Source organism: Salvia splendens, chromosome 1 (genome assembly GCF_004379255.2).
Source record: "Salvia splendens isolate huo1 chromosome 1, SspV2, whole genome shotgun sequence".
Lineage (NCBI taxonomy): Eukaryota > Viridiplantae > Streptophyta > Magnoliopsida > Lamiales > Lamiaceae > Salvia > Salvia splendens.
Genome location: NC_056032.1, coordinates 38,052,509 through 38,076,160, shown reverse-complemented (window position 1 = coordinate 38,076,160; position 23,652 = coordinate 38,052,509). Strand labels below are relative to the sequence as shown.

General features: G+C 37.8%; 1 pseudogene; it reads left to right on the top strand.

Annotated features, from left to right (window-relative positions):
- Positions 1–2,117: 2,117 nt before the first annotated feature.
- LOC121749491 lies at positions 2,118–16,334 on the top strand (annotated as a pseudogene).
- The last annotated feature ends 7,318 nt before the right edge of the window (positions 16,335–23,652 follow it).

Sequence of the window (23,652 nt, the reverse complement as noted above, 5' to 3'; positions counted from 1 at the left end):
CTTGATCCGATCCCAACACTTGCGCAGCTGAACCTTGGTCCGCTTGAACGCCCAACTCAGTTTCACCTCGTTGTAGCGTTCCTCAATGCGATCCCACATCCTGGACGAAGTCTGGTTGTTGGAGCATACCGAATCCTCCGATATATCGACCCAACACTGAGCCACCTTCACGTACTCCTCCAACTCGTAGTGCCCTGTTGCGTACTCTTCGTTGGGCGCGTTGGATGGGAGTGGGACTGGGACGGATGACGCCTTTTCCTTCCGTGCCATCTTCTTCTTCCTCCTCGGCGGATCAAGGGCAGGAGGTTGCCCACATCTAGGCTCCATGTCCTCAACCCGATATGCGTCGGTGTTGAAGAACGGATTGAACTCAGAGTCCGAAACGTAAGTGGACCCTACAGATCCAGACGTCTCGACCCGGTAGTCTTCGTGGCCGGGCCACCGGCCACCGGGTGTCGCCGCCGCCAAACATCGCCATATCGTCGTCGATACCATGGGAGTTTGGGAATTGACTCGGATCCATTCTTGAAAGTGTGAAAATGAAAAAAAGAGAAGATAAATTGAGTAGAGTAGAGAGTATGTATTGGTGTGTGAAAAGTGAAGAATGAGGATTGGGTATTTATATAGTGTTTAATTAGGGTTTCAAGAATTAAAAACAAAATAAAAAATAAAAAACACAAAAAATGCACAGATCGGGCTCGGGCGCGAGGCTGCAATGGAAGCCCGATCGGGCTCGAGATCGGGACGACCCATCTTTCGGTCGCGCGGCTCGGGCACGGGCTCAGGCTCTTGCAGTGGATGATGCCCGACGATGCCCGAGCCTGATCTCGGGCGATCGGGCGTGAGATCGGGCATCCACTGTGGATGCTCTAAGGTCGATATGGCCTGCCGAGAATTAAGTCAATGGATAATTTAGGCTTGATTTTATGATTTTTTTTGCAAGTGTCAGATTCTAGCAAACATATTACTTTGGCCATGTGAAACCTTGTGTTACCGTGTCTTAGTTGCAAGTAATCTTGCTCTTTTTGATGTTTATCTAATTTTTGCTACTTCTTATTATGATTTCCTATTGTATCGGTATATTAATTTATACTACATGTAAGTGACGAGAATGCTGTTTGGGAACGTCCAGTTTGAAGAAAGTATTACTGTGGCAAACTGTTAAACTTGGGAGAGATTTGTCTATATGTAGGACCTTGAACTCCAAATCACACAGATTCTTTAACAGTTCCATTAAAAGGAAAATTTCCTTGTCAATATGCATTAGGATTGCTATAAAATGTAGCATAAATACTTGATTCTCGAGAGGATAGCATGATTTGTAAGAATCTAGGCACCTGCTCAAAAATTCAGGGAATCTTAGTGAACTTATCTTTCAGAATATTTCGTATGGAAATGGGGATAACATATCCTTTCCTACCATGGATCCTTTCTTTTTATGTTAAAGTCATGAAGGGGCTTGCATGTACAAGGTCCTTTCACAGGTGCTATAATGGGATGTAATATCATATCATTGGTTGCTTTTCAAATTCAAAATCCCATGAACTATGAATTTCATCAGAAACCTTTTCACTTCATCTCATTACATCCATCTAAAGTTCTAAAAAACTGGTTATTGTTGAGGAGGCTTATTTGAAGTTTTCTCTTGTTTTTCACTTAATATGTGATATTATTTTCTTTATCTGTGCCAAACTTGAACATTGAATAAATCCATCAATGATTTTCAATTGGATAATTTTTTAGTAAATGGTGAAGGATAAGTAGTCATATACTCATATGAGCATTCAAATGCCTAATTTATGTAAGTTGAAAGTTGAAACGTTAGAATGTTCAGCAACTTATGACAAAGTATTTCTTAAATTAGAGAACTTGCATGTGCTTTTGAAGTGATAATTAGATTAACTAGGTCAAATGTCTGGGTCACTGTTATCTGGTTCAAGCTGTCATATCTACCCAGATAATTGCTAATGTCAAGATAAGGAAACTCAGTTAGTGATGTTTCTCTGCTGTAGAGGTATATTCATGTTACTTTTATGGCTCGGTTGATCTTGTCATCTACTTGGATATATAATTTTTATGTATTTCCTTGAATATTCCTAGCTCTTATCACTGTTTCAATGTTGAATACCTAACAGGGTACTCCAGTGAATATAATTGCTGGATCCTATGTCTGGGTTGAAGACCCTGTAGTGGCTTGGATTGATGGGCAGGTTACCAAAATCAAAGGCAATGAAGCTGTGATCCAGAGGAGTGATAGGAAGGAGGTATGTTTTGGGTACCTAGTCTCTGTTTTATTTGCTTACGTTCCCTTTGCAGTATAGGGGAAAACATTTACAGCCCCAAGTTAATGCAGGACTGCCAGGAAATACAAATTTCATATTCCATTAGGACATTAATATAAACAGATCTTATGCAGTGTGTTTTATCACATTTTTATTCTGGGCTTGTTATTCAACCTTGGTCACCTTAACTGGTTTTTTTGTAACATGTGACTCTTAGTTTAACTGTTCGATTTTTCTTGTAAATTTTAGTATGCTACTGTAATCCCAGTAGCATCCCGAGGTGCATGCTTTATTCTTGATTAAGGCAAATGGAACATTTGAAGTGCCTTGTTAAATTTGTAATTATGAACTTAATGCATTTTCTGTATATTGTTAGAACTATATTTTTGATTGCGGTGCTTGTTACAGAAATAATTTAGGAAGTAGCAGTTGACATTGGCAATTGATAGTTGCACTTCACCTTGTTCTATCAATTCACATATGATTCCCATCTCAGCATCTCATGCACATGTACATTGTTACTGAACTTTAACCATGAAGTACATAATGATTGCAATAGAAATGCTTAGTCAGCTTATTTTTCGTATCCACAGGCACTTCGGTGATATAAACTTTAGTATATAGTTCAGTTTCAATAACAGACTCTTTGATAGGGACTTTATTTGTTTATTTTACAGGTCGTTGTAAAGTTATCAAAATTTATCCTAAAGATACGGAAGCTCCTCCTGCAGGTGTTGATGACATGACGAAGCTTTCTTACCTGCATGAGCCTGGAGTGCTGGTCAATCTGAGAACTAGATATGAAAATGAAATTTATGTATGCTTCCTCAGTTAATTCAGATATGTATAAGTATTTCACTTTTTCGTATTATGGTCTAATCATTGGTAAGTGTATGTGCAGACGTACACTGGAAATATTTTGATTGCTATAAATCCTTTCCAAAAATTAAATCATTTGTATAACTCACACATGATGCAACAATACAAGGGAGCTCCTTTAGGAGAACTAAGCCCTCATGTCTTTGCAATTGCTGATGTTGCATACAGGTTAAATTTATCAAATTTCATTAACAGATGAAACAAGATTATGAAAGTGTGTCTAATAAACTACATAACACACTTTCTCTGGAAACAGGGCCATGATAAATGAAAAGAAATGCAACTCTATCCTGGTTAGTGGTGAAAGTGGAGCGGGTAAAACAGAGACAACAAAAATGCTTATGCGGTACCTAGCCTATTTAGGAGGCTGTGCAGCTACAGAAGGACGCACTGTTGAACAACAAGTCCTTGAAGTATGATACATGATAAATCTATTTGGTGGTAGTCATTGTAATGGTGTTGGACTGTTAGTTTTTAGTTACTTTTGGCTTTCTAGATTTTGTCACTGGTACTAACAAATGTAGCATAATTAACACTCAGCGTACTATCTGTGATTGCAGTCGAACCCTGTTCTTGAAGCATTTGGCAATGCTAAAACTGTTAGAAATAACAATTCCAGGTGAAGCCTTTTTTACACTTCAGCAGTTATGGTTTCTTGTTCCCTTACTAATAAAAGTACTGAATTTCTGGTGGATCAGAATTTTTTCGCAATAAGAACTGTGTTTCTTAGAATGTTGGTCACTAACTTTACATAAATCAATAATGAAGTCAAGTTCCATAATGTTATATGTCGATTAATAACTGTTACAGTCTTATTTGATACACACTGCAGCCGTTTTGGTAAATTTGTGGAGATTCAGTTTGACAAGCATGGGAGAATATCAGGAGCAGCTATCAGAACCTACCTTCTTGAAAGATCTCGCGTTTGCCAAGTTTCTGATCCTGAGCGTAACTATCACATCTTTTACCTCTTATGTGCAGCACCAAAAGAGGTATCCAGTTCTTTTATTACTAATTCTTTTGGTAATGCTTTCCTTGATCATAATTGAAAACAAATTCTTATACCTGTTGCAAATGCATTGCCCTCCAGGAAATTGACAAGTACAAACTAGATCATCCTAAAATCATTTCACTATCTTAACCAATCAAAATGCTATGAGCTGGTTGGTGTAAGTGATGCCAATGAGTACCTTGAGACTAGACGGGCAATGGATATAGTTGGGATAAGTAAATCAGAGCAGGTATACGCTCTGTAGTTTATCTCCCTAACCTCCACCGGAATCTCTACTGAGACTTATAAGTATCCATGTCTCTCCCTCCCTCCCTTTCTCATGGCCTTAGGAAGCAATATTCAGGGTAGTTGCTGCTATTCTTCACATTGGTAATATTGAATTTGGAAAGGGAAAAGAAGTCGACTCATCGACCCCGAAAGATAACAAAGCCAAGTTCCATCTGAAAACAACTGCCGAACTTCTAAAGTATGTAAGCTTCTAATTTTCATGTTAGTCTTCCCATATTTTGTTTTAGATGGTAAAATATGTTAAAATTCTCTGGATTAGGTGTGATCCTGTGGCATTGCAAGATGCACTTTGTAAACGTGTGATGATCACTCCTGAAGAAGTTATCAAGAGAAGCCTTGACCCTCTTAGTGCTACATTTAGCAGGGATGGATTGGCTAAGACAATATATTCTAGACTGTTTGATTGGTATTCAGCTTTTTTCCTTGTAATATTATGTCCAATAGATTATAGAGATCTAAAATGAAGTTAATAAAATGCTAATATTTTACTTTTTTTGTGGCGATTCATGTGTAGGCTGGTGGATAAGATCAATAACTCAATTGGGCAAGATAAAGATTCAAAATCTCTGATTGGGATCCTAGATATTTATGGTTTCGAGAGCTTTAAACACAACAGGCAGGAAATTTATCTGATTTACCACTGGTTCCCCATCCCCCATGTTGACTTCCATCATATAATGACAGGATTGTAGTTCGTGAGTAGGAAATGCTCTTCCACTGCTTTCTTATAACAAAAGCATATTATACTGTGCAGTTTTGAACAGTTCTGCATCAACTTTACGAACGAGAAGCTGCAGCAACATTTTAATCAGGTAATATTGATTTTGTGCTGGTTGTATAGCTATCTCCCACCATATGCTTGCTAAGTCTGCTATTTACTTGCAGCACGTCTTTAAAATGGAACAAGAAGAATACACTAAGGAGGAAATTGATAGGAGCTACATTGAGTTTGTCGACTACCAAGATGTTTTAGATCTAATTGAGAAGGTACTTCCCTGTGAGATAGGTGTGCACAACGTCGAAATATTAAGCTTCTAAAGAGAATCTTGTTAAAATTTCCATGATAAGATATAATGTCATGAGCAACTTGTTTTCTGAAGAACTTCACCTCCTCTTCAGTTCATCACTTTGCACACAGACTTTTTTTTTCTACAATGTTATTTTCTCTCATTACCAATTCATCTTGATCTTATCTTCTTTAAGAGTCATAATTATAAGCGTAAGGCCTATGGTCTTTCATCTTATGCAATATGCAATTTATCTTTGTTTTCTTTTATCTGTATTAGGCCAGAACTAAGACTAATTGTTTTGCAGAAACCTGGTGGTATTATTGCTCTGCTTGATGAAGCTTGATAATGCTTTTCAATCATCCTGCAGTTTTTCTCCCCTTTATTATTTGAGAAGATATTCCTCTCACATTTTTCTAATCTAATGTCTTTATTTTTGCGGTATGTTCCCAAAATCAACTCATGAGACATTCTGTAATAAGCTCTATCAGACTTTCAAAGTTCATAAGCGCTTCATCAAGCCAAAATTATCCCGTACAGATTTTACTATTGGACATTATGCTGGAGACGTACGTTATGTTGCACCCAGTCTTTTACCTTCTCTTTGTGCTTAAAAACCAAGGCTTTGAATTCCCACATCTAATAATTTTCAGGTTCAATACCAGTCTGACCATTTCTTAGACAAAAATAAAGACTATGTTGTACCAGAGTATCAGGATCTTTTAGGTTCTTCCAAATGTACTTTTGTAGCAGGGCTTTTCCCTCCAATAGCTGAAGAGAGCTTGAAATCTTCAAAGTTTTCTTCCATTGGTTCGCGTTTTAAGGTCAAGGCACTTATGATTTCATTCCATATGGAATTTTACTTTATGTGTGCACCAACTCATAAAAGAGAACAATTTAGTTTATGATATATTGAATTGACGAATCTTTATGCTCTGGGAAAATGTGACAAACTGAAACTAAATTTTTTATTCATTTTCTTGTCATGCAGTTGCAACTACAACAATTGATGGAGACTCTAAATGCTACTGAACCTCACTACATTAGATGTGTAAAGCCAAACAATCTTCTTAAACCAGCTATATTTGAAAATCAGAACATCTTGCAGCAGCTATGTTGTGGTGTAAGTTATTAGATTATTTATGCTATTATAAAAATCTCTGTTCTTCTCATCCCTCTGGCAGCATTAGATCTGTTGGCAATTGAAACTAAAAAATATATTACAACTATCCCACATCGGTGTACAAAGAGAACTGAAATCACTATATAAGTTTCATGGGCCACTCCTATCACCACTTGGTTTTAGGATGGAACCCATGGATTTCTATCAAGATCAATCTGGTTTTAGGGGTGTTTATGTTTGTTTGTCTGATCACAAGCCATTGATTCAGGGTGTCTTAGAGGCAATCAGGATCAGCTGTGCTGGATATCCTACACGGCGTCCTTTTTTTGAGTTCTTGAACAGATTTGGGCTTCTTGCAACTGAAGCTTTGCAAGGCAGGTAGTGTACTTAATAGTTTAATGAATTTGAGGTTCACATTTGTACTCAATTTCATATTAACATGGCCCATTTACTGTGTGTTATTGCTAATATGAGAAAGCTATACCCTTGTTCCTTATTCTGGTGGTGAATTGTTATTATTTATAATACCATATCATCTTGGAAGAATCATATTGATAAAATCAAAGTTCTTTCTCATGCACAGTTATAACGAAAAATCGGCATGCCAGAAGATTTTGGAAAAGAAAGGGATCAAAGGTTTTCAGGTATAAAGATAATGTTTTATATGAAATATTCCTTCCTTGTCGCATGTACTGTTTTTTAGTATAATCATCCCCCCCCCCACACACAGTTTGCTATGTTAGAAAACCAATTAAAGTAAACCACTAAGCATTTTCCTCACCCACAAGTTATTAGAATCATTTTTAAATGTGTGTGCATTGATGTTTCTGTGGTATTGGTCTAAACTCTATTGCGCTGCAGAGTACAAAAAGTATCCTTAAAAATACTAACATCTCTTTTGAGCTCCTCTCCACTTCATTACCTCTGCACTACACTCCCTTCTATCTCCTCTCTGTAGTCAACCTTCCTCCAATATGTTTACCCCTTATTTCTCTGCTTTGATAACTCTGTCTACTCATTCCACTGTATCTTTGTCATCAGTTCATCACCAAATCATATGTCACTACCAGCCATCAGGGTACCTGCATTTCACCTCCATCTTTTCCAAGCTATTGGAGTCTAGAATGAAAATTAATAGTTACAGAAGGAAGAATAAATTGATTGATTAAGAAACAAAGAGAGCCACATTTTTATTCAGATTTGCTACTTGTGTTTATGCACCTAAAACATGGTCAATAAATTTGAACAATTAATTTAGAAGCGCAGTATTGGTTGTTAGTCTACCATTATTTATGGATGTACATCTATAAAACATATACAGTGTATGAACACCAGGAAACCATTTTTACCTTCATGAACCTACTGCTGTTTTGTCTAGGCTAACCGGCATCCCTAGGTATACTGCATACCCAAGGTTAGCTCTATTTTGAGGAACTTCCATGCACCACTTCGTGAACGTACTGCTGTTTTGTCTAGGCTAACCGGCATCCCTAGGTATAGTGCAGACCCAATGTTAGTTCTTTTAGGAACTTCCATGCACCATGTGCTTTATAAATGATACTGGGGAAATTAACTTATATTTCTTAATCACCGCACAGTTGGGCAAAACTAAAATCTTCCTAAGAGCATGTCAAATGGCTGAACTGGATGCTCGTCGAACAGAAGTTCTTAGTTCTGCAGCAAATATTATACAACAGCGGAGACGAACACATATTGCTCGTAAACGGTTTATTGCTATGAGAGAAGCTTCCATACAGCTGCAGTCATTTTGCAGAGGTGACACACTATAACTTTTGAGCTTTTGAAATGATGCAATGTGAAAAATCTGTTAAATTTACTTTGTATTATTTAGATGTACATTTGGCGTTTGCAACTCTGTCGACCCTCTCTTTCTGATCACTTACTAGTTTGTCTGCTTTATAATTTTTATGCTGTTATACTCTTTTAGGCAGATTAGCGTGCAAACATTTCGTGAGAATAAAAGCAGAAGCAGCTGCTTTAAAAGTTCAACGGAACACACGCAGGTTCATTGCTAGAAAAGCTTATAACACACTCCAGAGATCTGTTCTTGTTATACAAACAGGTTTACATAGCATGGACGCCCGTAATAAATTTAGATTTATGAGACGAACTAAAGCCGCGACTATTATTCAGGTAACAACTTATTTTGACATCGCAACAATTTTGGTGTATCATATGATGCCTTCAGCTTACGGCTAAAGTTTCTTAGACTCGGTGCCGGAGTCATAGAGCTTCATCTTACTATAAAGAGCTGAAAAAGGGAGCCATAGTTACACAGTGTAGATGGAGGGGGAGAGTACCCAAAAGAGAACTACGGATGCTTAAACAGGTAAATTTCAATAGCATACTAGTTGTGAAATAGTAACATTTTCTTACTGGTATACCTGAGGCATGATATATTGTTGAAACTGCCTTCATAATCAATCAAAAACTGATTTTCGAAGTTTATATATCATCATTATGAGAAATATGGTTTTAACTTTGGGTTTCATCTTTATTGGAAGAACACTTCGGATACAGTTTGGAACTTCGTCCATCAGTATGAGAAATATGTTTTAATATATTATTGTTGTCAGATAAGACTGGTAGGCAGACATGATTTTGATATTATGTTATATTATTGTTTTCCAGCGTATATAAAAATTCTTGTAATTGCCTGCAGGCTGCAAGGGATACAGGTGCACTCAAAGAGGCTAAAGATAAACTAGAAAAACAGTTAGAGGAGCTCACGTGGCGGTTGCAGCTCGAAAAACGATTGAGGGTATGCTATTTAATTGTGAAAGTGATTGTCTTCTGGATGTGTGTGTGTGTTGTGTATATATAGCATCTATCGCGTGACAACTGAAAGAAGCAAAACGATATTCAGCTTGAAAAATGATTGAGGGTATATGCTATATGTTTGCGATCATGTCATTACATTCATCATGCAGGCTGACTTGGAAGAAGCCAAAAATCAAGAGATGGCGAAGTTGCGGAGTTCTATGGAAGAAATGCAGAAGAAAGTTGATGAAATGAGTGCTCTAGTTGTTAAGGAACGGGAGGCTGCCAAAAAGGCAATTGAAGAAGCACCTCCTGTTATCAAGGAAACCCCAGTTTATGTTGAAGATACTGCAAAAATTGAATCTTTAAATGAAGAAGTTGAAAATTTAAAGGTTAGACACGGATATATATATATATATATATATATATATATATATATAGGAAAATGATCAATACAAAACTTGATCTCAATACAAAATCCAGACCAAATCCTGACCATGAGATTTGACAATCCAATGGTCAATAATTAAACAAAAACACAGAGGGTCATTGTAAAGCAGTTTTAGGTCATATTATAAACTTTGGGTTTGAGGTCATGTTAAGATCATTTCATGTCATCCTTACTATAATGACGTAAAAATAAGCTTACAATGACCTAAAAATGACTTTTGTATGCTTGGTTCTGCATTTTTGTATTAAGAATGGTTTTGCATGGATCAAAACCCTATATATATATATATATATATATATATATATATATATATCATATTTACATGCAGATTCATTGATTTCACATCCTTTAACTTTTTGTTTTGGGATTTAACTTCCATAGCATGCAGCATTTGACTTTTCCAGAATAACAATTTATTCTTCCTACCTGCTCAAGTCTCCATCTGAGTCCACTCATAACACATGTAACGTCACTTTATTAGAAGCTCCATTTACATGCATCGGGGTCATTTCAAAACATCTCTATCAGGATTAGGCTTCACCAGTATGTGTGGAAATAACTGGAAATAAGGAAATATATTACTGAACTACATATGTACAAAATAGACTTGTAGTCAAGACTAGTCTCTGTTATATGAGTATCTGCTTGAAGTAGTTACCTGTGAATGATATATTCCACTGGGCTTCTACCACTTTGAATGGATCATGGATTTAATCTAATTCAACCGGTGTTTATTCAGAATGCATCCTATGCCAACCTGAGTTAGGATATGCTAGAAAACCAACTAAAGATTAAATTGCCTTTTTTACCACAGGCTTAAAATTCATTTCGGTTAAACTATTTCCTTTGCAGGCTTCTTTGCAAAATGAACAGGAAACTTCTGAAGAATTGCGAAAGAACTATGCTTTGGCACAGGAATCTATTGAGGAGAGGCGTGCAAAATTAGAGGAGGCAGAAAAGAAAAATCAACAATTACAGGTATCATTGAAAGGGTAATCAAAATTCAGCAATTGTGCTTACATTAGAAGAGCTATATTTCATCTTTATTTGCTATTATAATCATTACAACATAATGTTGAAAGCTAGAAATAGTCTACTCAGGGACGGAGCCAGGAATTCTATATAGGTGGGGCAAAAATACATATAAAGATATTTTAAGAATTAGAGAAGGGGCATATATAGAGGATATTTCAAAAAATTTAAAAATTAATAATCAAAATAGTATAAATAATTTTTTTCAGCTGGGGCAATTGCCCCTTGTGATGCTCATATGGATCCGTCCCTGAGTCTACTAAACTGGCTATATGGAAAAACAGTGAAGTATCTTGGAATAGTATTAGTCAGGGAACTGAGGGGAGTGGAATGAGGCAGTCATTATTGGATCATCAACATTTGAAGATCAGCTTTATTTGGAAAAAAAACCATGAGCTGGACTTTTTATATGTTCGCTTCCCACTAAAAACAAGGTAATTTGCCAGATTGATATTGTGGAATAATCTACACATTTTCCACTAAACTTGTAACAACTCATACTTATGTCATCATCAAATATGCCATTCATCTGAACAAACAATCGCCTAGTATAGTTGTTAAGTTCAGATCCACCTAATGAGATGACATGCTTACTTGATCAACAAGTAGTAATTAAGAATTGGCCATGACTTTCAGAATATCCTACACCCATTAAGAAGTTGGGCATGGCCCACAGTATTCTTCGAGGGTAGTGCAATCTAAATTGCTTTTGCTAGGAAGCAATAGGAGGGTGATGGCTACCATTTGTAACCACCATTTATAGTATCATACTGCAAATATGACAAATGTTAAAAGCTGAATGAACATTTCTCTCTCAGGGTGGAAGAGAAGCTGAATAATGTGGAGTCAGAGAATAAAGTTCTTCGTCAACAGGCTGTATCAATGGCGCCAAATAAATTTCTCTCCGGACGCTCTAGATCAATCATGCAGGTAGTTGCACGACTCCCTTGTGGTTTGTTGGAGACCTTTTAATGATGCAGTCATATTAAAGCTAATGGCAGTTGCAAATCACAGAGGACTGATAGTAGCCATAGATTTGGGGATGTTAAGCTACATGTGGTAATCAATGTTCCTTCATTAAATGTTTTTCCTTGACAATGCTACCTCTCTACCTTTAAGTTTCATGCACTCTAAATTCTATTAGGAGGTGCACAGCCCCCGTAGCCCAACATTGTCAACTCCCCGTAGCCCAACATTGTCAACTCCCCGTAGCCCGACATTTTCAGAAGCTGATGACAAACCTCAGAAATCACTTAATGAGAAGCAACAGGAAAATCAGGAGTTGCTCAATCGCTGTATATCTCAGCACTTGGGCTTTTCTGGAAACAGGCCGATAGCAGCTTGTATCATCTACAAGTGTCTTCTACAATGGAGATCATTTGAAGTTGAGCGGACAAGTGTGTTTGACCATATCATCCAGACCATAGGTCATGGTATTGAGGTTTGACTATACCGTCTTGTGTATACTAACCATAGGACTGATATTGTTTTGTTCGTCCATTTCCCACTTAATTTCTGCATACCATCCATCATCCAAGTGTTTTGAACGATTAGGGAATTACTTGTGGAATCTGGATATCTCTATCTGTACTTATTTCATTTTGATAGTTTTCTCTTGTTTTTCTTAATTGAGAAAATTATGTGGAGTTACTCAAAAAAAAGGAATGAGTTGAGATGTGAGACATGTTTGGGAGTTCTGGATTATTCAAATTTTCATCTAAAGTGAGCTAATAAAGTCGTTCTTGCAGAAGAATTATGTAATTGAATTGTGTTGATATGATTGAGATCCTGCGGACTTGTGGTTTCATTCTTGAAAGTGATAATTGCTTGGGAAACTTCTGAAGATATCTATGCTATTCATTATTGGTTATTGTTACTTCGATTATAGTAGTTAATTTAATACCCTTCACTCTATCACAGTTCTCACAATACCGCTTTATTCAATTTCAGAGAATCCAAGAAAACAATGATATGCTTTCTTATTGGTTATCAAATGCTTCGACCCTACTATTGCTCCTCCAACGTACACTGAAAGCAAGTGGTGCAGCTGGAATGGCTCCAGTACGCCGTCGGTCTTCCTCAGCCACTTTGTTTGGCAGGATGTCAATGTCACATGTAAAATTCTCTTTCTTTTTTTATTGAAAGAGTGAACAACTTTGTGGCTTTGCCCTCTGAATATTTTTTATTGTTTTCCTTATGTTCCATTTCTTATTGCTCTTCTTTCAGAGCTTCCGAGGAACTCCACCAGACGTAAATCTTCCTGGCCTGCCTGGTGGAGTAGAGTCCTTACGCCAGGTAGAAGCCAAAGACCCTGCCTTGCTGTTCAAGCAGCAACTTACAGCATTTGTTGAAAAAATCTATGGAATGATAAGAGATAATCTAAAGAAGGAAATATCTCCGTTGCTTGGTTTGTGTATTCAGGTATTGAAATTGATCGTGTACCTACTCCGAAGATGTGGCTTTCTATAGAAGAAGCCAATGCAGTATATATCTAACCAAATTTTAAACTTTGTACATATCCATTAATAGGCACCAAGAACTTCTAGAGCGAGCTTAGTTAAGGGGTCGTCACGTTCAGTCACAAACACAACAGCCCAGCAAGCTTTGATTGCTCACTGGCAGGGAATAGTGAACAGCCTGGGGAACTTTTTAAACACTTAAAAAGCGAATCATGTCAGTCTATAAATAATCTTCCCTGTTGAATCTGGATGATTCTTGGGTTTTATTTTTAAGGTCAAACTGAGCTGGTTTTGCAGGTGCCAATCTTCAAAATTTTGTTTGATGGAATATTATTTTCATCTAATAGTTTCCTGTTTATTGTTATTATATTTATTTCTTCTAAAAGTTACCAGTACTATTTATTCTCACTTATCAAAATTTCCGCACCTATCAGGTACCACCTATGTTAGTCCGCAAGGTGTTCACACAGATATTTTCTTTTATCAATGTTCAACTATTCAACAGGGGGTTTTTTCTTCTTTTGTTCTAAAATAAAATTTAGATTCCGTGAATGTACTGGAGTTTTTTTTTATTCCGGGTTTGGGAGAGACGCATGACCCTCATGTGTCTCCTTTTAATTAAACGCATGACGGAGATGCGTCTTTTATAGAGCGTCTTTTATAGAGACGCATGAGGGACATGCGTCGTTAAATTTTTATTTTTTTTTCTTTATTTTTTTGAAAGACGCATAAGCATCATGCGTCACAGGCAAAGACGCATAAGCGTCATGCGTCTTTCATTTTTTATTTTTATTTTTATTTTATTTTAATATTAAAAATAAATAAAAATAAAAAAATGAAAGACGCATGACGCTTATGCGTCTTTGCCTGTGACGCATGACGCTTATGCGTCTTTCAAAAAAAATAAAGAAAAAAAAAATAAAAATTTAACGACGCATGTCCCTCATGCGTCTCTATAAAAGACGCATCTCCGTCATGCGTTTCATTAAAAGGAAACGCATGAGGGTCATGCGTCTCTCCCAAAGGCGGAATAAAACAAAAGTCCAGTACACTCGAGGAATGTTATCCGTGGTCTAGAACAAAAAAAGAAAAAACCCATTCAACAGGTTTACTACATGTTTGCTTTTCTTTCTCAAGCTCTTGAGTGTGCACATGAAATTTAATCCTCCATTAAACTGTTCATGACTGCAGTCTTCTATTGAGGCGAGAATGCTGCTCATTTAGTAATGGGGAATATGTTAAAGCAGGACTGGCTGAATTAGATCAGTGGTGTGGCACGGCAACTGAAAAGGTTCCTCCAAGTATCTTCTAGTTTTTTTAGTCTAGTGAATCCTAAGAGATTAATATCTTTATAAATATCGCAGTATGCAGGTTTAGCTTGGGATGAGCTTAAGCATATTAGACAGGCTATTGGATTTCTGGTAATGGATTAGTGTTGTTCCAGATCTGATAAACAATAATAACTTTCCCGCTGACACCGTATAAAATTAATTATAAACTCCAGGTTGTACACCAAAAACCAAAGAAATCATTGGATGAGATAAGTCATGAACTTTGCCCGGTGAGTAAAATGTTGAATTCAAAAACTTAAAAGACAGGTTTCATTTACCATAATTTTCTAACATATTCTTTCTATTGATGAACAGGTACTGAGCATTCAGCAATTGTATCGGATCAGTACAATGTACTGGGATGATAAGTATGGCGCACACAGCGTGTCTTCAGAAGTAAGTTTCTTTTGATGCCAAATCATCTTGCAGAGAGAGGGACTATGTAAAGGTGAATCTTGGTAGCATTAATCAGTACTTCAATCAGGTTATATCCAATATGAGAGTGTTGATGACCGAAGATTCAAATAATGCAGTAAGCAGTTCCTTTTTGTTGGATGATGATTCCAGGTTAGCACCAACTATCTGGTATCCTCCCTATACTTCCGGTTGAAGTGAAAAAAGGTTAACGTTGAATTAATATATTAAGATCGGAAACATATTTAACTGAACTGAGATGTACAGAAACATGACCCAAACAGTAGTTAGTCACTCTGGAGTAATTACTCAGAGCTTAGCTTCACTATCATCACTCCCGTGTCCCTATAGTGCCATCTGATCGCATTCAGTCAGATGGCTAAATCTCAATAGAAAACTGCAAAGATATCCTAAGATTCTTGAGTTTAAGGAATTTGTGTGCCGATAGAGGAGCTTTCGTAATACACTTTCAAAGTAGAATGGACAAAAATAAATAACTATTAACAATTCCGGGAGATTGAATAAGCATAGACATTGTAGCTTGAAGAAATTGGAGCATAAGAAGATTCTTCTTCTCTTTTCTATGAATTGAATATTTAGTTACTTGTATTTATGCTCTTCTACGTGGGATATGCAAAATTTCTGTGAAGCAAGAATAAATACCTCAAGACTTTCTCACTAAGCCGCACAAACATTATCAGCTAGTGGCATTAAATATAGGCAGGAGAGCTAAGATACAAGAGATGTTTGGTGGTGAAACTCTATCTGATACATTTTTGTTCATTTCTATTTTCAGAACTAGTATTTTCCCTAGTAAATTTTGTACACTCATGCTTGCCTGCCACGTGCCGTTTTCAATGGCAGCTTCTAATGAAAATTGATGGTCCATTGCAGCATACCTTTCTCAGTAGACGAGATATCGAAGTCAATGGAACAGATAGACATTGCTGACATCGATCCTCCTCCACTAATGGGTGAGAACTCGGGCTTCAGCTTTTTGCTACCGCGCATTCGTGATAAACAACATAAATTCTTGGTCTTCTCACCTCAGTTTAAAGATGTCTGAATTCCAATTATAGTTGTAAATTAGAGCGCAAAACTTGTTTTAGGATCCATTTTTCAAGGAAGTCTGTTTTACGGTATTCCCTTCCAAACTGGCTTAAATTAAAAGGTTTGCAAGTAGAAGTTTTACAATGGCAACTACTACACATCCCTCCTTGTAAGGATAAGCTGGAACTGTTATGGTTTTGATCATGTTATATCTGATTTTTTTAATATATTCCTTCAGAAGTTCAGAATTTTTACTATTAATTGAGTTTAATCTGTCATGGCTGTTTTGGTCGCTGTTTTGTAAGAGAGGAGCTGATGACCATAGGTGATAAGTTTGCCAAATATATGCTGCCAATTTTATTCTTTTGTTAGAACTACGAGTGCATGTCGTTTTTTGTTTTTATTTTTTGTAATTCTTTTTGAACTCTTGGTTATAGGATACGTTTTAATTATCTAATTAGGATAGATTAAAATAGTTCACTAGTAATGTGCAATATATATGTCTACATCCTTTACCAAAATTAAAACGGTATTTATGCAATTTTCATTGATTAGAATGTCCTTTCGAATCGTGTAATTCAACAAATTATAGGCTGGAAAAATTAGATTTTTTAAAACATTTAATACATTACCATGTCATGTCCAATAATTTTAATTTATTGGTTCGGTGATTGTGAAAGCCGGTCGCTTTTTGCAAGTTCGGATATTTGATAAATAACTCGAGCACGAATATGTAATTATTATTGGCAAACATATTTGACTTTTGATCAGATTGGAACTCCAATTCGAATTACTTAATTGGTTGTGTACAATGATAAATATAAAAAGAAATAGGTTGTTCACCTTTCATTTAAGCTGAACTCAATTTCTTATACTATTAGTGATTGATCGTGGCATAAAAAGGTTCAAATAATAATAGTACTAATATCAGATTTAGTTAAAACTATAAAGAGTCATATTCTTCTTAACATGAAACACAAATTAATGAGGCTTGCATAATCTATAATCTACTAAATTTAAGCTGAACTCAATTTCTTATACTATTTAGTTACGATTGATTAAAAAAATCCCTATTTTACGCAATAAATGCCTACTAGTTCGGTAATGTTTACATTTAATAGCCAAATTAGTAGGGAAATATTACTGTCTACGGTTTTTTTCATTATTGTTTTGTGAGTTATTTTCTTCATTATTTCGTTGGTTCAATTATGAAAACCATAATATGTCCTACGTACTACTATTTTTTTAAAATCTTCTATGTACTACTCGTGAAACCAACAATACATATACATTAATGTCTTTGTACATTGTCAATATACATCTAACCAACTTTTTCTTGTAATAAGTTACACCCTACTCCCTCAACATTAAATGTCCAATATTATCATTTTGAGATATCCATCATAAATATTGTATTTTACTTTTATTTTTTCTGATAAATGTAATTCACAATCTACTAACTTATTCAATTAACTTTTTATTATTGAACTAGTATATAAAAGTAAAATGCACATTTTACTAATTTTTTCCACTCATTTTCCTTTACATTTTATTAAAATATGTGGTAGAGTTATAGTGAAACATTCAATCCTAGACGGGAAATATATGGTTGGGTCAAAGTGAGACATTTAACCCTAAACCGGAAAGTAATACATACTACTATACACAATTCAATCCATTTTTAGTAATTAATAGTAGCATAAAAAAACTGGCTATCGCATTATTTTTTGGTTGATACCGCCCATGCACAATGGACCAGTCAGTGCAGCATAGCTGCAAGTGTTGATTCTATACTGTACTGTATACTTTATATATGCCGGTGTCGGATGCATGTTATTAAAATGAGATATTGGTCTCTAAAATCATGAACTTTTGTCAAATTTTGGTATTTCTCGCGAATTTTAAAATTGATTTAAAAAATCACAAATTTTACATTTTGTTTGTTAGTTCTCATGGCAGGTCAATCACCATATCCAACCAACTTCCGCACATTTTTTATCCTACTTGGCACTATTAAATCAACGCGATTTTCCACATAGATTTTTATTCTACTTGTAACGAACTTAAAAAGTAATCTAAAATATCATAAACATTTCACGGTTGCCCACTTATAATAAGATTTTCGCAGATATCTTATTTGGGTTGTCATGGGAAATAACAAATAAAATGTAAAGTTTGTGATTTTTTAGACCAATTTTAAAGTTCATAGGAAATACCAAAATTTGACTAAAGTTCATGATTTTAGGAACCAATATCCCTATTAAAATATGAGACGAAACTATATTGATCGAGTGTATAGAAATCGAAATGTCACTACTTAATTAGCTAATACTCCATCCGTCACAAATAGTTGATGCATTTCTTCTAAGTATAAAATTAAAAAAATTGATGTTTAAAAGTTAAAAATAAAGAGATAATGAAATATGAATGAGAATAAATATGAGAAAAGAGATAGTAAAATAGAAAATACAATAATTATTTTTTATTGAAAGTGATGGGATACGAACTAAACAACTAAACAATAATTGCGAGCCCAATAGCAGTGACGGCCCATCAGCCCAAAACCCAAGAAAGAGTATCAGTTCGGCACAACCAAAGAGTTCGGTCACAGCCTATAGCTCGGTAAAAGCCGACCAATCGAGCTCAACTCTCAGATCGGCAAAAGCTGATCGGCAAAGTTCAGCAGTTCGGTCTCAGTATTCGACCGAACAAGGAGATAGTGGACCCATGCAGGATCTCCACGACCTCCATTACACCCACGATCTATTTAGTGGTATTAAGCAGTTATCAACCCCCCTACCAGGGCTGCAAACCACGATCTTAGTTCGAATGTATAAATAGAACTTAGATCAGATAGACCAGGGTTAAGTTCTCTAGATCCTGAATCTCATATAGCAAATCAGTATTGTAATCTGTAAGCTAGATCAAGCAATATAAATTTGCCCTCTATTCTTCCCGTGGACGTAGATTTACCTCAGTAAATCGAACCACGTAATTTTCAGTGTTGTGATCTTCATTTATTACTTGCATTTATTCCCATCAAAAATTCGCTAAATCATCACTGGCGCCGTCTGTGGGAACACAGAAAACCAAAACTGTGATAAAAGCGAGTTTTTGATCCTCTTCCACCAAAAAATGCGTACCAGATCACATAATACCCATACTTCCGTCCGTGATGAACGTGAGGAAGCTAGTCCAGCCCGTAGGTCTGGAAAACAGCCTCTGGAGAAATCTGCCTCCAGTTCTCACGGTGAAAGAACAAACCACTCAAAAAGTCATCGCACCGAGCCTCCCCAGCAGCTCGATTTGAATGAGGCTGTCAAGTTGTTCTTGGCTGAGAAGCAGGATGAGTTCTTAACATTCCTGCAAAAGAGCCAGAAGCCGGAGAAGAAAACGGCGGATTCTCCCTCCCCCTCCAGACATGAAAGTCACTACCGCAGTAGTGTCGTATCTTCCAGGAGAAAGAATCCTCACCACCGATATGTTCCTTCTCCTCCTTGTTACCGAAATCATAGGAGAACTCCATCTCCACCATACCGTAGAGATGTCGGATTCGCTATGTATGGAGCGCTGAAGACTCCATTTTCGGATGATATCACCAGAACTCCGTTGCCACAGAATTACCGAACTCCGTCAGTGACTTATGACGGGTTAGTGGATCCTCATGATTTCCTGGGACGCTATCAGTATAATATGGCGAACCAAGGTCTCAATGAGGTTCATATGTGTAAGCTGTTTCCCGAGCTACTCATCGGGAACGCAAGAAGGTGGTTTGATAGCCTCCCTCAAGGCAGCATTAGATCTTACAGAGATCTAATGGATGCTTTTCATAGGAGGTTCTTCCAGAAAGCTGAAACCCGAATCACTTCGGCTCAGCTGCTTTCTATACGTCAAGGTCGCGATGAAAAGATTAGCGACTTCATGACAAGATTCCACAAGGAATGCCTACAAGTAGATGATCTCAATGATCTACTTGTCATTTCGGCATTCCAAAATGGAATTCTGCCAGGAGCTCTCTACAGAAAGCTCGTTGAATGCAGTCCGCAAACAGCTCAAGAGATGTGGGACATTGCGGACCAGTTTTCTCGTGCTGATGAGGCAGACCGTCGAAAACGGTCTTTAGACAGCTCTTCCAGAGGAGACAAGAGGAAGCCCGATCATAGCGATCAGAGACATCCTCGCCGAACTCCTTTTGAAAGAATTCAAAGGGCACCGGTACAAGACAGATTGGGACCACGTCTCAATCCTGAGAAACCACCCGCTCAGTTCGTACCATTGAACAAGTCGAGAGCGGAAATTTTCGAACTGCATTCTGATATGTTCGAAAAACCAAAGCCGATGACGAAATCGGCCACGCGCCGAAGTCAGGATAAATATTGCTCCTTCCATCAAGACCACGGTCACGATACCGAGGAGTGCCGAAATTTGGCAGCAGATATTGATGTTCTTGTGAAAGCAGGGACGTTAAAAAAATACCAAAGCAAGCCGCCGAAAAAGAATAAGAAACAGAGAAGTGCGAACTGCGCTCCTCAGGATCCTAAAAGGCAACAGGATCCCGAAGACGATGACGAGCCGCAATATGATGGAGTGATCCAGACTATTGACGCTCTCCCAGCCGGGAAGACTAAATCGTCTCTAAAATCAGAGCGCAGAGGCTTCAATCGAGAGGAGCCAACACATAAAAGGCTGAAGAAGGAGGAAGTAATTACATTTTCAGATGCAGATCCCGTCCCGGCCATTTCTCCTCATCAAGACGCTATTGTCATTCAAGCTGGAGTGGCAAACAAACTGATCCACAGAGTGTTTGTGGATACAGGAGCGTCGGTTAGCATTCTTTTTAAAGAATGTTTTGATAAACTGGAAGTGGATCCAGCTCGGCTCAGTCCGGCCCCACTTCCTCTGAAAAGTTTCGCCCAGGAGGACACCCGCCCTGAAGGTATTATCAGCCTTCCGATTACGGTAGGAAGAGCGCCTACGAGCTCCAGTACGGTGATCGAGTTTTTTGTGGTAAAAGCTCGATCCCCGTATAACATTATACTGGGAAGAGACTGGCTCAACACAGTTCGGGCCATTTGCTCTACTTATCACCTCACAATCAAGATCCCCACTAAAGGAGGGATAGCAGTCATCCGAGGTGATCAAAAGAGAGCAAAAGAATGTTTGCAGATTGCGCTTAAAAGTGCCGAACAATCAGATCGGCACCATCAAGCATAGCAATCACAGCAGCCGGAGTCAGAGGCAGGCGAAATGAACGAAGTCACACCGGAGCCGAACTCGATGAAAGTTCAGTTATACGAAGATGATCCATCCAGAACGGTCAAGATCGGTTTCGCGGGAACACCTCTACTCCGGGAAAAGACCATCCAGCTCCTCAAAGAGTACAAAGATGTCTTTGCGTGGTCTCCGTTGGACATGACTGGAGTGTCTCCCGAGGTAATTACACATCGGTTAAATATTGATCCTTCAGTCCGGCCTATAAAACAGAAGCAAAGACTCTTTGCGGCAGAAAGAAATCAAGTCATCCATGACGAAGTCCGCCAATTACTGAAAGCGGATGTATTATTTGAAGTAAAATATCCTTCTTGGGTGGCCAATCCTGTGATGATCAAGAAAAAAGAAGGAGGATGGCGGATGTGCATAGATTTTACGGATCTAAATAAGCACTGTCCTAAAGATTGCTACCCCCTTCCCAACATAGATAAAAAGTAGAAGCTCTGATAGGCTTCGAAATTTTCTGTTTTCTTGATTTGTATAAAGGATACCACCAAGTTTTAATGGATGAGAATGATGCTTCAAAAACGGCTTTCATTACTGACTTCGGTATTTTTGCTTATAAAAAGATGCCATTTGGTTTAAAGAATGTCGGAGCCACATATCAAAGGATGGTAGATAAGCTATTTCGGCACCTGATCGGAAAAGAGGTTGAAGTATATGTTGACGACATAGTTGTTAAAAGCAGAAGCACTTCGGAGTACGAAAACAATCTCAAATCCACTCTCGACGTGCTCAAAAAAGCCAACCTCAAACTCAATCCCCAAAAATGTACCTTTTTGGTAGATTCGGGAAAATTTCTGGGTTGTTGGGTTTCAAAGGAAGGACTCAAGGCAAATCCCCTAAAGGTTCAAGTTGTTCAGAACATGGCAATGCCGAAGTCCATACATGATGTGCAAAGGCTAACTGGATGTCTAGCCGCACTGAATAGATTCCTTTCCCAAGCAGCCGAAAAGCAAATGCCGTTCTTCAATGTTTTGAAGAAGGCACCAAAGTTTGAGTGGGGAGCCGAACAGAAAAAGGCTTTGGACGAACTCAAAAGTTATTTAACCGAACTTCCTATTCTCTCTGCTCCAACAGATGCCGAAGTGATATTCTTATATTTAGCAGCATCAGATCAAACCATTAGCGCGGTGCTTGTACGAGAAGAAGGCCTAAAACAGCGTCCTATCTACTTTACAAGCCGAGCATTAAGAGGTCCCGAAACAAGGTATCAACCTCTGGAAAAAATTGCTCTGGCATTAGTAAATGCAGCAAGGAGACTGCGGCCATATTTCTATGCTCACAAAGTATGCGTCTTAACCGATCTTCCACTTCGGCAAGTTTTGACTAAGCCAGAAGCATCAGGCAGAATTGCCAAGTGGGCCATAGAGTTGGGAGAACATTCAATAGAATATCTACCTCGGAAAGCCATCAAGGGACAAGCCTTGGCAGATTTTCTTGTAGAGGCAAAGTTCGATCAGGCAATCCCTATTATTGCCGAACAGAAAAATCCTACCAATGATGAACTAACACAGCCCCAGAAACCCGAAGTAGAGCCGCCGGACTGTTGGATTGGATTCGTAGATGGAGCTTCGAATAAGACAGGAAGTGGAGCTGGTATTCTACTTATCGCTCCCGACGGACACGAAGTAACTTATTCACTTCGGTTCTTATTCCCAACCACTAATAACGAAGCCGAATACGAAGCCCTTCTTGCCGGACTTCAGTTAGCGCAACGTCTACTTGTCAAATCTCTCAAAATTCATTGTGATTCACAAGTCATAGTGAATCACATGCTGGGTACAAGTGAAGCCCGTGGTGAAAGGATGAAAAAATACTTGGACAAAGCGCAAAGTATTAGCCGAAATTTCTCTTATTTTCGGATAATCCGCATTCCCAGAGCGGGAAATAGCCGAGCAGATACTTTAAGTAAGTTGGCCTCATATCCGAGCTCAAAGGTGGAGGAATTACCGCACAGAAGCATTGATGAAGCTGAAGTACACTCAGTAACCAGTTCACCAAACTGGATGACGCCAATATTAAAGTATCTAGATCAAGGACAACTGCCCGAGGATAAGAGAGAAGCAAGGAAAATCACATGCCGAGCACGTCGGTATGAACTTCATGAAGGAGTCCTATATAGAAAGTCCTACCTTCAACCGTTATTGCGATGTGTAGGACCAGAAGAGACGGATTACATCCTTAGAGAAGTTCATGAAGGATCTTGCGGTAGCCACATCGGAGCTAGAGCATTAGCTAAAAAAGTTCTGAGATGGGGATATTATTGGCC